Source organism: Anabrus simplex, unplaced genomic scaffold (genome assembly GCF_040414725.1).
Source record: "Anabrus simplex isolate iqAnaSimp1 unplaced genomic scaffold, ASM4041472v1 ctg00000124.1, whole genome shotgun sequence".
Classification (NCBI taxonomy): Eukaryota; Metazoa; Arthropoda; class Insecta; order Orthoptera; family Tettigoniidae; genus Anabrus; species Anabrus simplex.
In genome coordinates this window covers 113,323-129,477 of record NW_027130073.1, presented here as the reverse complement: position 1 = coordinate 129,477, position 16,155 = coordinate 113,323, and the positions used below count along the sequence as shown (strand labels likewise).

At 37.8% G+C, this 16,155-nt stretch overlaps 1 long non-coding RNA gene across 6 annotated transcripts in view; it reads left to right on the top strand.

Annotated features, from left to right (window-relative positions):
• The window catches only part of LOC137503445 (uncharacterized), a 282,266-nt gene that overhangs the window by 164,164 nt on the left and 101,947 nt on the right, over nucleotides 1-16,155 (top strand). For all 6 annotated transcript variants that reach the window (XR_011019127.1, XR_011019128.1, XR_011019131.1 and 3 more), the window contains one exon: nucleotides 9,834-9,881. This is a non-coding gene — a long non-coding RNA (uncharacterized lncRNA). The remainder of the gene's footprint in view (nucleotides 1-9,833; nucleotides 9,882-16,155) is intronic.

Genomic DNA, 16,155 nt, shown 5'->3' with positions numbered 1-16,155 from the left:
ACAGAGGGAGGAGGATACCTAGTGTGCCGGGACTCATCTCCATGTTTTACATCCTCGGCAAATGTACAAGCTTGCTCGAGTTCTGCAAAACTACTCGGGCACCTAGTCAAGGATAAAAAGGACCGATATTGAGGAGTAATGCCTTTGATTACACAAGCTACCATCTCTTCTTCCGGTACCATGATTTTAAAAACCTCGCAATAAAATTTCAAATCCAAGACATAGGCCAATAGATTTTCATGCAAGAATTGCGTTCTATAACAATGTTTTGGAACCAGACTTTGTAACGCTAGGGACGGAATAAATCTTGCCAAAATTAACTCGTGAAATTCATTTACACTTAAATTACTGCTAATAGCCTTAGAAATTTCTCTTTTAAGTACACCTTGACAGTTGGGAAATAACACTCTAAAAATTCCCAGGGCATCCATGCAATACACATTAGCCGACTCAGATAACTCTACTAGAAACCGCAGGAATCTGATGGTTTCGTCAATGGAATCTACAGAAAAGGTCATTACATTTTTGAAAAGATCCTTAATTGAATTAGGAGCCGAACATGACCTAATCAACAAATTCTCAACCGCAGGACTAAGTCCGCAGCAATGAGATAAGGATGGATTATTGACGGACTGAGAAGTAATTAACTCATTAGTGGCACCAAGGTTGTTACCTTCATTAGTTTCAATCTCATCACTTAATGATAACTGACCAACCTTCTTCATATTAATCATAAAATCGAGTTCAACCGAAACATTAATTACTGAAGTTAATAACGAAGTACATTGAGACATCAATTCACCTTCAGGTCCAAGAGAAATCAAATCTTGCACCCTGTTAATAAAGTGATTGGTACGAGCTTTTAATCTTCTCAATTGGTAATCTGATGGATTACACTCTTTTAACTGTTTTACAAACACTAATAATTCGTTAATAGAACTGGACATTGCCGGCACTGACTTACCCAAGTCGATGCTCATGTTACCTGGATCTACAGGGGAATCAAGGCAGGCCAGAAGCAAGTTAACATCGCCTTCCATAGAACCAGTGGACACCAAACCCCGAATATCGAGCTCGTACAACAGCTCACCCTTCCTCAGCATTCTTGGCAACAACACGGCACGTGCACTCATTTAGATATGAAACAGAAAACGCCAAGGTTAGCACTCCACACAAGCCTGTCTTTCCCTTCACAAGTTTAATTAACTAGTCTCAATTGATTTATTATTTCAGCCAAGGTGATATCAACGGCCTGACAACATAGCCAACGGTTACAATAAACAAGAAAGAAAAATATGCTTCCACAAGATATCAGAACGTAGCTGTACAGAAAACTACACAATCTGATACCAACACAAATAATGAGAATAACAGAACGTAGTTGCAATGGCAACCACGCAATCTGCTACCAAACACACTCTCACAACATAAGGAAAATGTCAAGAGTGTTAGCACGACCAGGGATAAAATAAGAAAGGACTACTTACGATTATCCCAACAAAAGGCCGTCGCACACTGTGGAAGCTCTGGACACAAAAGGTCTAGCGAATCATCTTAAAATAACTTACTTAATTAATTGGCTGAAATAATAACTCAAAATAAATTGATCAAACCAAATTTAATTAGGAAAATAATTTAAAAAAATTTTCGACCTCAAACAAAATAACAAATGAATTACCACCGCACAATGAACGTGCACACCATTCAGAAAAATTAATTAAGGATATTAATTGAAAATAAATTATTTTAACACTGACTCAAATTGCCAGGATGCAGTAAATGTTTTGAAAATAAACAAACGTAGGCCAATAGAAGATTTAAAATCTTAAGACAACTATTATTGAAAGAAGCTTGAAAACTTTCCTAATGAAATTCTCGGTCACTCCAGGCCTGCATTAAAATTAATCAAATCGAAGAAAAGGCATGACTTCATTTAATACCAAGAAATTATTCGAAACATGGCCATAAATCGATAATTAGGATAAATAACCCAAATACTCTCCAATGAACGGTAGCTAAAACCAAATGAATTAATCAAACTCAACGAAAAACTTTCCACACGCACAAGGATCTACACCGAAAATCAGCTGAATAATAAGTTACCAATAATACGACGATCCTCAAATGTCAATGTCAACACGGCATGGCCACGGTAAGTTTGCATTCTGTTACACAGATGTAACAGATGACGAACACCGAAATCAAAGCAAGCACTTGAAGTACCGAGGAAGTCATTAGAAGTCCTACATTAAAGTCCCACAGATTCTCTTTTAGTAGCCCGACATTCACTTGAAAATATTATAATAAAAAAAAACTTGTTTTGGTGCACCAAACTAAAATTAATTGAAGTCAAGAAGGTAAACAAATGCCAACATGATTATTACAACACTGAAGCCTAAAACAAATATTATCATGTTACAAGATTTTTATGAAGACCTGTTTTAGGAAGTTAATTTCTTTTAAAAACACATGCCCAATTTCACATACGAATTTAAATATCTCCGCGTATTAACACAATTATCTAATCCATTCCTTGGTCGCTTAGTTCACTACAAAGATGGATGCACCTTACTTAGGAGGTCGAAGAAAACAAATATACAATTAAAAAATTCAGAAGGATAACCAAATATTCAGGCCTATCGCCCAGATGGACAATCCATCACCCATGGTCTAGTTTCTCCACCATCTCCTCTTCTTGCATCTTGATTTACTAGTCTTCTTAAAGCACAATCAGTAGAGAATAGGTTCCTCCGTCTTCAGACTACAAATCAATAATCGGAACAACTGCTATCTGCATTGTCGACAGACTACGACAGAGAAAGCTTCACATCTAGCGCCCAGATAGCACCACAACTAGCTACCTCGCTGCTTAAATTCCAAGTCGACCGCTAGATAGCACACCATCATCAATTATAGAAGTCCATGGAATTCTGAAGTTTGAATACACGGTGGGCCAGACAAGAAAATAGACACATAACCAATATGCATCGTACCATCGCGAAAAATAATTTTAAATCCATTACACGTACTGTACGTATATGTAGGTACTGTATTTTATAGTGTGTTTATCTAGTGTACTACCTGCAGTGTCGACCAAAAGAAAGCACGTGACTAAGTTTTTGTCAAAAACAAGAGATAATAATTAAACTTGACAAAGGAGAAACCACGGTAAAAACCTAGCACGGACTTGTGGCGTTGGACGATCTACAATCTATGACTTCAATGTCAATCGTGATAAATTCCTGGTGTACGTTAGTACTGCTGAGGGAGACTTGAAGTGAAGAAAGACAGTTAAAACAATTGAGTGTCCTGAAATGGAAAATGCTTTATTCACTTGGTTTCTGCAAGAGTGTGCCAGGCACACGCCATCATCGGGTGACATTCTTCGCGAAAAAGCAAAATGTTTTTACGAAAAAAGACGATTTTCGGGCTAGCGATGGCTGACTTGATAATTTTAAGAAAAGATTTGGGATTCGGTTCTTAACTGTCACGGGAGAAAAATTATCTAGTTATGTTTCAGCCGTTGACCCTTTTCAGAAGAAATTTGAATTAAACATCCAAGAACTGGGTCTTCTGACAGAGCAAGTTAACAACGCAGATGAAAGTGGTTTATTTTGGAGGATGTTACCGCATAAGACCTTTGTACATTCTTCCGAAGAAAGTGCCCCAGGAAGAAAAATGACAAAAGACAGATGGATATTCATGCCTTGTGCAAAATCCACTAGCACACAAAAACTTCCGTTATTGGTAGTAGGAAAAGCCAAGCATCCGATGCCATTTCGAAATGTATCTCACATACCAGTCACCTATAAAAACCAAACTGAGATGTTTTTACTGAATGGTTCAAGCAAGAATTTATACTGGCTGTAAAAAGATTTTCAAAAGACCACAATTAAGCTCCTAAAGCTTTGCTACTTCTGGATAATGCTCCTGGACACCCTAAAGAAGAGGATCTACATTCCAAAGACAGGCAAATTGAAGTCCTCTACATGCCTGCGAATACGACACCACTCTTGCAGCCCATGCACCAAAAAGTAATCCAGCAAATAAAAGTTATGGAGAAGCGGGACCGTGACTCATCACTGAATATGATGGGAAACCAGTTCTCCTCTGTCCATGCCTCCAAGGCAAGACAACACTCCAAATGCAAGCATTGATGTTCTAGTGTCAATGACAACCAATGCAAGTTGCGGTAGGAAGACAATCCAGTGGATACGAGTCATCGAGGCACTGTGCGGGAACCCACAGGATGTTGTAGTCCCTCCACTACATGTCTGCCGATGGTGCGCGCCGAAGTTATGGGATCCCGCAATGCTTGGCGTACCATACAACTGTCCTCCCTCGGGGTGGTGTGTCTTGGTCGACCCAAACCTGCATAACGTGATTGGGCACCCTCATGTACCCATTGAGTCCAAAATTGGACTACTGCGACATGTGAGTGGCCCACTCGCCTGGCAATTGCACGATACAACCAATCAGCCTTGTGCAGTCCCATAATTCAGCCTCTGTTAAATGCTCTCTATTGGTGGATAGGCTGTCTACAATGAATGCGAGGCATGAAGGGTGCTTTTTGCTGTACGTAGTCCTCTCTGCACGTCTTGCTTTACTGTCCGACTCACAGCCGTTACTGGTAACAACTTATCAACAACAGTACGGTGCCATCATTAATACGTTCTGACGGGCGTTCTACACATTGCAGATCCTTGTAATTCTAATCATTTACTCACACATCAATGGTGTGTATGTATGCCGAAATGGGATAATATTGGACCAATCCTTCTGGGTGCTTAACATTTTTGTCAGGCATTGTAAATCAGTCAGAAAACATGTCCTGATATGACATTGTTTCATGCATTGCCCGGGTACTTTTCTTGAATGTTCACTTTTAGGAATTAAGAATAAAACTGAATTTTTGTGATTTCTTTACTGTGGTGTTGATTGATATTTTACAAACAATTTTGTAGTTTAACAGGTATCGCTGGGCTTTTAAATTAATGTTTATTTTAGATAATTTTGTTTCATGTGAATATTTGTCCTTGATGCAGCCCATATTGTCTTGCAAGTACATGATCCTTTCAAATAAATAAAAAATATGTCACTATTCAAATCAGTCATCCCCAAAAGGCTGCAATCAATCAGTCAATCAATCAATACTGATCTGCATTTAGGGCAGTTGCCCAGGTGGCAGATTCCCTATCTGTTGCTTTCCTAGCCTTTTCCGAAATGATTTCAAAGAAATTGGAAATTTATTGAACATCTCCCTTGGTAAGTTATTCTAATCCCTAACTCCCCTTCCTATAAATGAATATTTGCCCCAATTTGTCCTCTTGAATTCCAACTTTATCTTCATATTGTGATCTTTCCTACTTTTATAAACGCCATTCAGACTTATTCGTCTACTAATGTCATTCCACGTCATCTCTCCGCTGACAGCTCGGAACATACCACTTATTACATTTAGTCGAGCAGCTCTTCTTCTTTCTCTCATTTCTTCCCAACCCAAACATTGCAACATTTTTGTAACGCTACTCTTTTGTCGGAAATCACTCAGAACAAATCGAGCTGCTTTTCTTTGGATTTTTTCCAGTTCTTGAATCAAGTAATCCTGGTGAGGGTCCCATACACTGGAACCATACTCTAGTTGGGGTCTTACCAGAGACTTATATGCCCTCTCCTTTACATCCTTACTACAACCCCTAAACACCCTCATAACCATGTGCAGAGATCGGTACCCTTTATTTACAATCCCATTTATGTGATTACCCCAATGAAGATCTTTCCTTATATTAACACCTAGATACTTACAATGATCCCCAAAAGGAACTTTCACCCCATCAACGCAGTAATTAAAACTGAGAGGACTTTTCCTATTTGTGAAACTCACAACCTGACTTTTAACCCCGTTTATCAACATACCATTGCCTGCTGTCCATCTCACAACATTTTCGAGGTCATGTTGCAGTTGCTCACAATCTTGTAACTTATTTATCACTCTATAGAGAATAACATCATCCGCAAAAAGCCTTACCTCAGATTCCACTCCTTTACTCATATCATTTATATATATAAGAAAACATAAAGGTCCGATAACACAGCCCTGAGGAACTCCCCTCTCAACTATTACAGGGTCAGACAAAACTTCACCTACTCTAACTCTCTGAGATCTATTTTCTAGAAATATAGCAACCCATTCAGTCACTCTTTTGTCTAGTCCAATTGCACTCAATTTTGCCAGTAGTCTCCCATGATCCACCCTATCAAATGCTTTAGACAGGTCAATCGCGATACAGTCCATTTGACCTCCAGAATCCAAGATATCTGCTATATCTTGCTGGAATCCTACAAGTTGAGCTTCAGTGGAATAATCTTTCCTAAAACTGAATTGCCTTCTATCGAACCAGTTATTAATTTCACAAACATGTCTAATATAATCAGAAAGAATGCCTTCCCAAAGCTTACATACAATGCATGTGAAACTTACTGGCCTGTAATTTTCAGCTTTATGTCTATCACCCTTTCCTTTATAGACAGGGGCTACTATAGCAACTCTCCATTCATCTGGTATAGCTCCTCCGACCAAACAATAATCAAATAAGTACTTCAGATATGGTACTATATCCCAACCCATTGTCTTTAGTATATCCCCAGAAATCTGATCAATTCCAGCCGCTTTTCTAGTTTTCAACTTTTGTATCTTATTGTAAATGTCATTGTTATCATATGTAAATTTTATTACTTCTTTGGCCTTAGTCTCCTCCTCTATCTCGACATTATCCTTGAAACCAACAATCTTTACATACTGCTGACTGAATACTTCTGCCTTTTGAAGATCTTCACATACACACTCCCCTTGTACATTAATTATTCCTGGAATGTCCTTCTTGGAACCTGTTTCTGCCTTAAAATACCTATACATCCCCTTCCATTTTTCACTAAAATTTGTATGACTGCCAATTATGCTTGCCATCATGTTATCCTTAGCTGCCTTCTTTGCTAGATTCAATTTTCTAGTATGTTCCTTCAATTTCCCCTTACTTCCACAGCCATTTCTAACTCTATTTCTTTCCAGTCTGCATCTCCTTCTTAGTCTCTTTATTTCTCTATTATAATAAGGTGGGTCTTTACCATTCCTTACCACTCTTAAAGATACAAACCTTTTTTCGCATTCCTCAACAATTTCTTTAACCCATCCCAGAGTCTGTTTACATTTTTATTTACCATTTTCTACCGATCAGTTACTTTTTAGAAACTGCCTCATGCCTGCTTTATCAGCCATATGGTACTGCCAAACAGTCCTACTTTTAAGACCTTCCTTTCTATCACATTTATTTTTAACGACCACAAAAACAGCTTCATGATCACTAATACCATCTATTACTTCAGTTTCCCTATAGAGCTCATCTGGTTTTATCAGCACCACATCCAAAATATTTTTCCGTCTGGTTGGTTCCATCACTTTCTGAATCAGCTGTCCTTCCCATATTAACTTATTTGCCATTTGTTGGTCATGCTTCCTGTCGTTTGCATTTCCTTCCCAATTTACATCTGGCAAATTCAGATCTCCCGCTACAATCACATTTCTTTCCATGTCGTTTCCCACATAGCTGACTATCCTATCAAATAATTCCCTTTCCCGATCTGTACACTCCAAATATATCAAGTTGCCTATTATCTTTAGATATGAGCCTTACACTAGAATTTCATGTGTCTCATCTTTAACTTTTTCGTAGCTTACAAATTCTTTCACCAGAATGAACACTCCCCCTCCCACCATTCCTATCCTATCTCTACGATACACACTCCAGTGCCGTGAGAAAATTTTTGCATCCATTATATCATTTCTCAGCCATGATTCAACTCCTATTACAATATCTGGTAAATATATATCTATTAAATTACTTAATTCTATTCCTTTCTTTACAATACTTGTGCAGTTCAACACTAACAATTTTATGTCATCCCTACTTGATTTCCAGTTCCCTGTTCCCTTATCACCGCTTCCTAGGCCATCCCGTTTCCCTGAATGTACCTCCCTATTACCCTACCAAACAAATTTCCTAACTTATATGTACCACTGCGGTTTAAATGAAGGCCATCTGAGTGCAGATCCCTTCCTCCTACCCACCCATTAGGATCTAGAAATTTCACTCCCAGTTTCCCACATACCCACTCCATAGTCACATTTAAATCCCCAATCACCCTCCAGTCAGTATCCCTCCTACACAGTATTCCACTAATAACAATCTCTGCTTTCTTAAACTTCACCCGTGCTGCATTTACCAGATCCCACACATCTCCAACTATGTTGGTACTTATATCAGCTTGCCTTACGTTGTTGGTACCAACGTGAAACACTACCACCTTCTCCTTCCCCTCCTCCCTCTCTTCTACTTTCCTCAACATCTGCCTCAACCTAATTCCCGGATAACATTCTACCCTGGTTCCTTTTCCTCCACACACTTTCCCCACGTGTCTAACGATGGAATCCCCCATGACCAGAGCCTCAACCCTCCCCACCTCATCTGACCCCCTCCCCTCCTGGTCAGCCCTATCTTCTCTCACTGCTGCAGAAGCTACTTCCTCCTCCCTTTTCTCCTTCCCATGACCCTGTTCCACCTGTCTTTTCCTATCCTCTACTCTACATTTCCCTTTCCTACCTTTTCCCTACCTTTCCTACCTTTGACCCAATATGTCATTTTCTAAGATTTTTTAAAATGTCAGTTCCACCCAACACACATCCGTAGAGGTGCTAGAGATGTCTTACCCCAACAGTATTTTTCTCCAGATGGTAGATCATAATTATGTGGACCAAAGTTTGATTGAGACCTATGCTGAAACATGCACATGTACATCCATAGTCTCGGTCATTTTGGATGTTTTATTTTTCACCGCTCCTTATTCCCCCATGTTGATGGTGGTTGAATTTGGACTTAAATGTCATCTGGACTGTCACTGTTCATCTCCAAGATGTCAAAAACTTTGGATTCAACACTAACATAAGTCGTTCTTTTATTATTTCTACATGTCTCTCCCTCCTCCCCTACACCCCGTATGGTGATTGGTGTGTCTTACCCCACCACAGTATTTCTCCCCAGATAGTATTAAATCATATGTGTACCAACTTTGGTTGAAATTGAAGGTTGGCCTATCCACCTGTCATTTTTAATCTTTTAGGTTCTCTGATATCTTTACATAAAGAAACAGCTCCTCAACTGCATGCAACCGGCCAAGTACAGAAGTATTGTGGGCTAGGGAGAAGCCTTCCCCAGCAATTTCTGGAGAGGTCATTTAGTGATTTGATTTTAGGATTACTGAAAGTTGACTGAAATTAACTGACCTATCAATGCCTGATGATACACAGGTGGGTAATTTGGAGAGATTTAAAAAGGAATGAAGCGAGTCGTTCCAGTCGAAAGACCTGACAGACTGGACAAAACTGTTTTCATGAAACTTATATAGATCTTCATTAACGAAGGAAATGTATGCTATTTTATGTGATATTACTTTATCTATCTATTGTTATTTTTCATAAGTGGTGGCTGAATTTAATATTATTTGGAGGTTGTATTACCTCACCAACCTCTCTTGGTCATGTCTTGCTCTCCTCTGTCCATGAGGGTGTTACGTTTGCAAGACATACCATAATTTTTGTTTTTTTGGCCATCATTGTCCTCCTTTCCCCCTCCCGATACTTCCATTATTCAAAAGATCTGAACTCTTGCTGTTTCTCCACTAATTAGAGACAATAATGACCACCACTGAGAGCTAGTCCTCATGTCTACTCCAATGTGTCATAAAGCCTCACTAACAAATGCATCTTCTTTTTGTTTCAGAAGGGAGGGAGAAAAAAAAAAAAAGAAAAAAAAAGGAGAAAAGTTAATGTAAGTACCACAAGAACCTGTCCATTTCTATTTGCAATAAATTTAATGAGTGACATAACCCATTGACAGTAGTAGAAGGACTTACGAGTTGCTTCAAATACATTTCACTGGATATTTTACATACTTGTGCTGTACCAGAAACAAGCATATTCCAAGATTTATGACTACTGGTCAGATGCGGCATGTACGTCACCGTCGTTTCAGTGGCAACATTAATATAGTCACTACATAATTTGTGTTGTATTTATTATTTCCACATTCATGTAAAATTATTTTAAATATCAATACACTAACTGCCCGAAACAGCAAAGACTAGTAACCAAGGAGGCGTGCTTTGTCTGTGTTAGCGGATTCCAGTAGGATCTTGCCTAGATATAGCTGACATGCACTTTTCTCTTAATTCCCTTCTAGACGGTATTTCATAGAATCATATCTCTTCTGGCTGTGAACCACCTTGCTAAGATTTGCATAATGTACACAACAATAGAACATTTCAGAAAAATCTAATGTCCCTTTTTACAAAAAAATATTAACTTGCACAAACGGAAGTAAAAAGTAAACTTTACAAGAAATTCAAAAATACCTATAAGCAACATATGATTAGTTCATTTCACAGTTCTATACAAAATATCACTTGCGCAAATTAGAGCGAATAAGCACGTTTACTTGTACGAAATAGCTAAGCTTATCGTACACATACATGCATCAATAATACAAGGCCACACCTATACTGACAGCGAAGATTGTGCGTCTGTGACAGCACACTTACTGAAACTTGAAAAAATATTGGTATTCGTGCCATTCTGTGTTAAACTAGTGGCTATAAAGCGGGCAATATAAGAGGATCGAGACAGCGTTGTTCTCGTACTTTCAACCTACTGTGCTGTCATTTATAGATTCAAGCAATTTTGCCAGATCACCAGTAACTCTGTGTGTGTGCGTGCGTGAGTGCATGCGTGCGTGTGTGTGTCATTTTTTAAAATAATGATGACTTTTCCGGGACAACTCAAAAGCTGAGAGGTTTTTCTTAGACCCAAAATACTTAGGACCGGGCGAGTTGGCCGTGAGCGTAGAGGCGCGCGGCTGTGAGCTTGCATCCGGGAGATAGTAGGTTCGAATCCCACTATCGGCAGCCCTGAAGATGGTTTTCCGTGGTTTCCCATTTTCACACCAGGCAAATGCTGGGGCTGTACCTTAATTAAGGCCACGGCCGCTTCCTTCCAACTCCTAGGCCTTTCCTATCCCATCGTCGCCATAAGACCTATCTGTGTCGGTGCGACGTAAAGCCCCTAGCAAAAAAAAAAAAAAAAAAAAAAAAAAAAAAAAAACTTAGGTTTTTTTCCATACACCTACAGGACAGTTGCTACCTTTGGCTGGATAACAATGCATATTATGAAGGATGGGATCACTCATTGCTTCCCTGTATATCCTACCTTTAATTCTGGTGGTCTGCAGCTCTCCAAATCAGCTGCGCTTGAAACAAAAGGCAAACTTTTACAACTCCATGAAGATGATGTAGAACCTGATCAGCTTTTGCTTCTCAGAGGAACGTTTCTTAAGTCGTTGCTGAATGATGGAAAAATAATTCATAACGTAGACGATATTACCAATCACTTCAAAAAAGTAGTTCATCTTAACGATGGTTGGCTCAAAGGCTAAATGGTTAGCATGCTGTCGTATAGTCCAGAGGGTCCCTGGTTCAATTCTCAGCCCGAATAGGGGATTCTAAACTTAACTGGTTAATTCATCAGGCTCGGGGACGTGTGTGTGTGTGTCAACTTCATACTTTGAAATCATCCTAGGTAGAGCTCCATCCTCACAGATAGTTCGCCTATAGGCCGTCTACTAGAGAAAGACCTATACCAAGCCTCTCCAGAGGCCATACGCTATTATTATTGATTTGCCCTCAGAACTATTCAAATTTTAAAAAATAATGATGACTTTCCCGGGACAACTCAAGGGCTTAGAGGTTTTTCTTAGGCCCTAAAACTTACAGCTTTTTTCCGTACACGTACAGGACAGTAAGGATTACATTCATTGAGCCTTCTGCATATGAGCCTGCACAAGGAGGCTACTAAGGCTTTACATCTGGAGAAGCTGGAAGATGATTTTATATCAAGAAAGGAGATTAGAAGGTGGTCATTCCTTCAGAGAACTACATTTCCCAATGGAGACTGTCCAAGTGGTACTTCTGGTGGTAGAGCTTTTAACATTTTGCATCATAAAATGAACCGTATACAGTAATAGGACATTTATTCAGAAAATATATTTATGAAGCAAGTTCTACTTCCTTACTAGTGTTTTTTTTTTTGGTAGCATTGTACATAAGACATTCTTTCGAAATATTTATGAATTAAGTTTTATTTTTCTGTTTATTGTGAATATAATTAAAATATCCATACATAGGACAGTCCAAAAATGTATTTGAGCAACAAACTCTGTTATTCTGTTTTTACCTATTGTTTGTGATAATTGTTAATATATAGGAATGTTTACATTAATATTCGTTTCTCATTGTGGTGGTGGTGGTGGTGGTGGTGGTGGTGGTGGTGGTGGTAGTAGTAGTAGTAGTAGTAGTAGTAGTAGTATCTTCTCCTTTAACAGAAGATCAGTAATCATTAACGTCATCATACTTTTAATGCCTCTAGTCTGCTACTTTGTCCGCTTCAACGCACATTTATCTCCACTAATTTTCTCTTCTTGCTCTGCCCAGCTGCACTTGTGGGTCTGTTGTCTTCCTTTTACTGGAACCTAACAAGTTTTAGGCTTGAATCCTCCATACAGTGGCTCTAGACCTCAAGATAGGTTTCCTTATGCTTGGACCTGAACAGACACAAGCAGTACCGGTATTCATATTACACTAGAGGTCTAAATCTCGGCCTGTGTAATTATACTGAAATGTGACTTATTTGAATGCCACGTTACAAGTTGGCAGAATCAAGGGACTCTAATTTTGTCATAAGTGCAAATACTGATGCGTGAAATTGTTTCCAAGTTTGAGACGTTTAATTATAGTACAAGTTAGGTACAGTAATCAAGAACTTAGGGATGGTCTAACGGACTATCATATTTCTAGTACCAATGCCATTATGGAATTGTACGCAGATCTTCAATGTTTAACCTTATGCTACTCTTATTAGATTATGATCATGCAACCAGAGTTATTTGTCAAAAATGGTGATTCTGTTTAACAGCATTAGCTCTGTTAATGAACTGAGCTTATAACTGGTGAATTCTCCGGTATTGATGATGTAGTGTAACTACCGTTATTACTTTCATTACTGTCAGTATGATGATCTCACTCGACAGAGCCACGGGAAAAGCTAGAGACCTTGCTATTATTTAAAGTCACATGAAAACAAGGGAGATTTTCGAAGATGCAAGGATGTAAAATTCCTATGACAGGAAAGCAGAACAAAAACAAATCTAAGCCCATTGCACTACAGCGATAATAGATCTTGGCCTACCAAGTGGACTCTTCTCAGCCGGAAGATCGGTAGATTACAAGGTATTTGTTATAACAAAGTTTTTAATCCACCTGTTCAATATATTATAATGTTGTCACATTTAAAATATCTTCATTAATTGACAAGTAATTTGTGGGACATGTTTCGCTCCCTTACAGAAATCATCAGCCAGATCTGAATCTCGAAGAATGGTTATGTTCGTAAACAGTGACTCAAGAACTATTAAACTATTATTTCATAAACTCAAACTTAATTTACTAGAGTATTATAAAATCCAGAATTTTTGGTGATATGTCTTAATAACTTGGGTTTAGTAGGAGAGACACATTAAAATTGTGGTATAATGAGTTGTCCTAAAACACTTAAAACAAGTACCATGTCTAACATATTAGAAAGACTTGAAATTCAATTTTAAGAACTAAATTTAAAAATTTCTTTCCAATGAGGTCTGGTGAAATTTTTATATCCCTTAAGGATAAGAGTCTATAAAGATTCAAAAATTTCATCAATTTGATAATTGTACTTGTAACAGGATAATATTGATCTTCATGAAATTTAAATACTTGTTGTCATTTGACCACGGCGAGTGCTGTTGAATAAATAGCTCTTGTTGACGTCGGTGACCATACGTTGAAATTGCAGATTTAAAAAGGTATGATTGAAAGGGATGTAAATCGACGATCGTGGTTAAAAGTTGTTAATTAGTTTATCTTGTTGTAATTCTGTAACAAGAAAAGGGATCTTGTAAGTAATTGGAAGTTGTGTTGCTAGTTAATTGCCTACTTCTTCTATAGGAAGAATTCATTTTTGAACTTGCAATTATAAATTGGAAATTGAAAATTTTGCAACAATTGTCTCCCTTAGAATGGAAATCTATCCAAATTTATATAACAGAGAAACTTGTTGACGTTTTAGACAAGAAGCAAAAAACCCTAGATAACAAACTTATACTCTTAAAAGAACACAAACCAATTCCTAACAAAATTAACAATAGGGCAATCAATCAATCAATCAATCAATCAATCAATCAATCAATCAATCACTACTGATCTGCATTTAGGGCAGTCGCCCAGGTGGCAGATTCCCTATCTGTTGTTTTCCTAGCCTTTTCTTAAATGACTGCGAAGAAATTGGAAATTTATTGAACATCTCCCTTGGTAAGTTATTCCAATCCTTAACTCCCCTTCCTATAAACGAATATTTGCTCCAATTTGTCCTCTTGAATTCCAAGTTAATCTTCATATTGTGATCTTTCCCACTTTTGAAGACACCATCCAAATTTATTCGTCTACTGATGTCCTCCCACGCCATCTCTCCACTGACAGCTCGGAACATACCACTTAAATACAAAGTATGTTACAGTGGTTTTTTTTAATATACACCTATTCAATACAAAAAAAACCACTTGTAACATACTTTGTATTTACGTACATTTCAATACGGACCTAACATGAGAATTATAACGTGTAACATACCACTTAGTCAAGCAGCTCATCTCCTTTCTCCCAAGTCTTCCCACCCCAAACTTTGCAACATTTTTATAACGCTACTCTTTTGTCAGAAATCGCCCAGAACAAATTGAGCTGCTTTTCTTTGGATTTTTTTCCAGTTCCTGAATCAAGTAATCCTGGTAAGGGTCCCATACACTGGAACCATACTCTAGTTGGGGTCTCACCAGAGACAAATATGCTCTCTCCTTTACATCCTTACTACAACCCCTAAATACTCTCATAACCATGTGCAGAGATCTGTACCCTTTATTTACAATTCCATTTATGTGATTACCCCAATGAAGATCTTTCCTTATATTAATACCTAGGTATTTACAGTGATCCCCAAAGGGAACTTTCACCCCATCAACGCAGTAATTAAAACTGAGAGGACTTTTCCTATTTGTGAAACTCACAACCTGACTTTTATCCCCGTTTATCATCATACCATTGCCTACTGTCCATCTCACAACATTATCGAGGTCATTTTGCAGTAGCTCACAATCTTGTAACTTATTTATTACTCTGTACAGAATAACATCATGTGCGAAAAGCCTTATCTCTGATTCAACTTCTTTACACATATCATTGATATATATATATATATATATATATATATATATATAAGAAAACATAATGGTCCAATAATACTGCCTTGAGGAATTCCCCTCTTAATTTTTAAAGGGACAGATAAAGCTTCACCTACTCTAATTCTCTGAGTTCTGTTTTCTAGAAACACAGCCACCCATTCAGTCACTCTTTTGTCAAGTCCAATTGCACTCATTTTTGCCGGTAGTCTCTCATGATCTACCCTATCAAATGCCTAATTCTGACCTAACGAACATTCCCACCACAATCAATTTATCAAACACAAACTTCACTGATAATGAAATGAACCTATTCGATGAAGGTTCAAAATTTAATTGGCCTAACTCACAAAAAGTAGGAGATGTAATCAATGTAGTAGCAGAAGTTGAATCTAACTTAAATAAATAGACGCAAGATTTACAAAATGACATCGAATTTGAAGTTAAAAAGAAGCTCCCAAATTTTGTAAGGGAAATAAATTAAAGTTCTAATCCTACTCTCAAAAAACAAATAATGACACTAAAAACAAAGTTAAGCAATAATAACGTAGTTGTTACCAAAGCAGACACAGGTGAAACAACAGTCCTTTTAAATAAAATTGACTATATTGAAAAAACAGAAGAATTCTTTTCAGATAAATCTTACACCATAGTAAAAACCAAGATCCCATAAATAAGATTCAATGGAATCTAAAAATTATCCTTAAGAATTCAACTTTTTTATTTAATG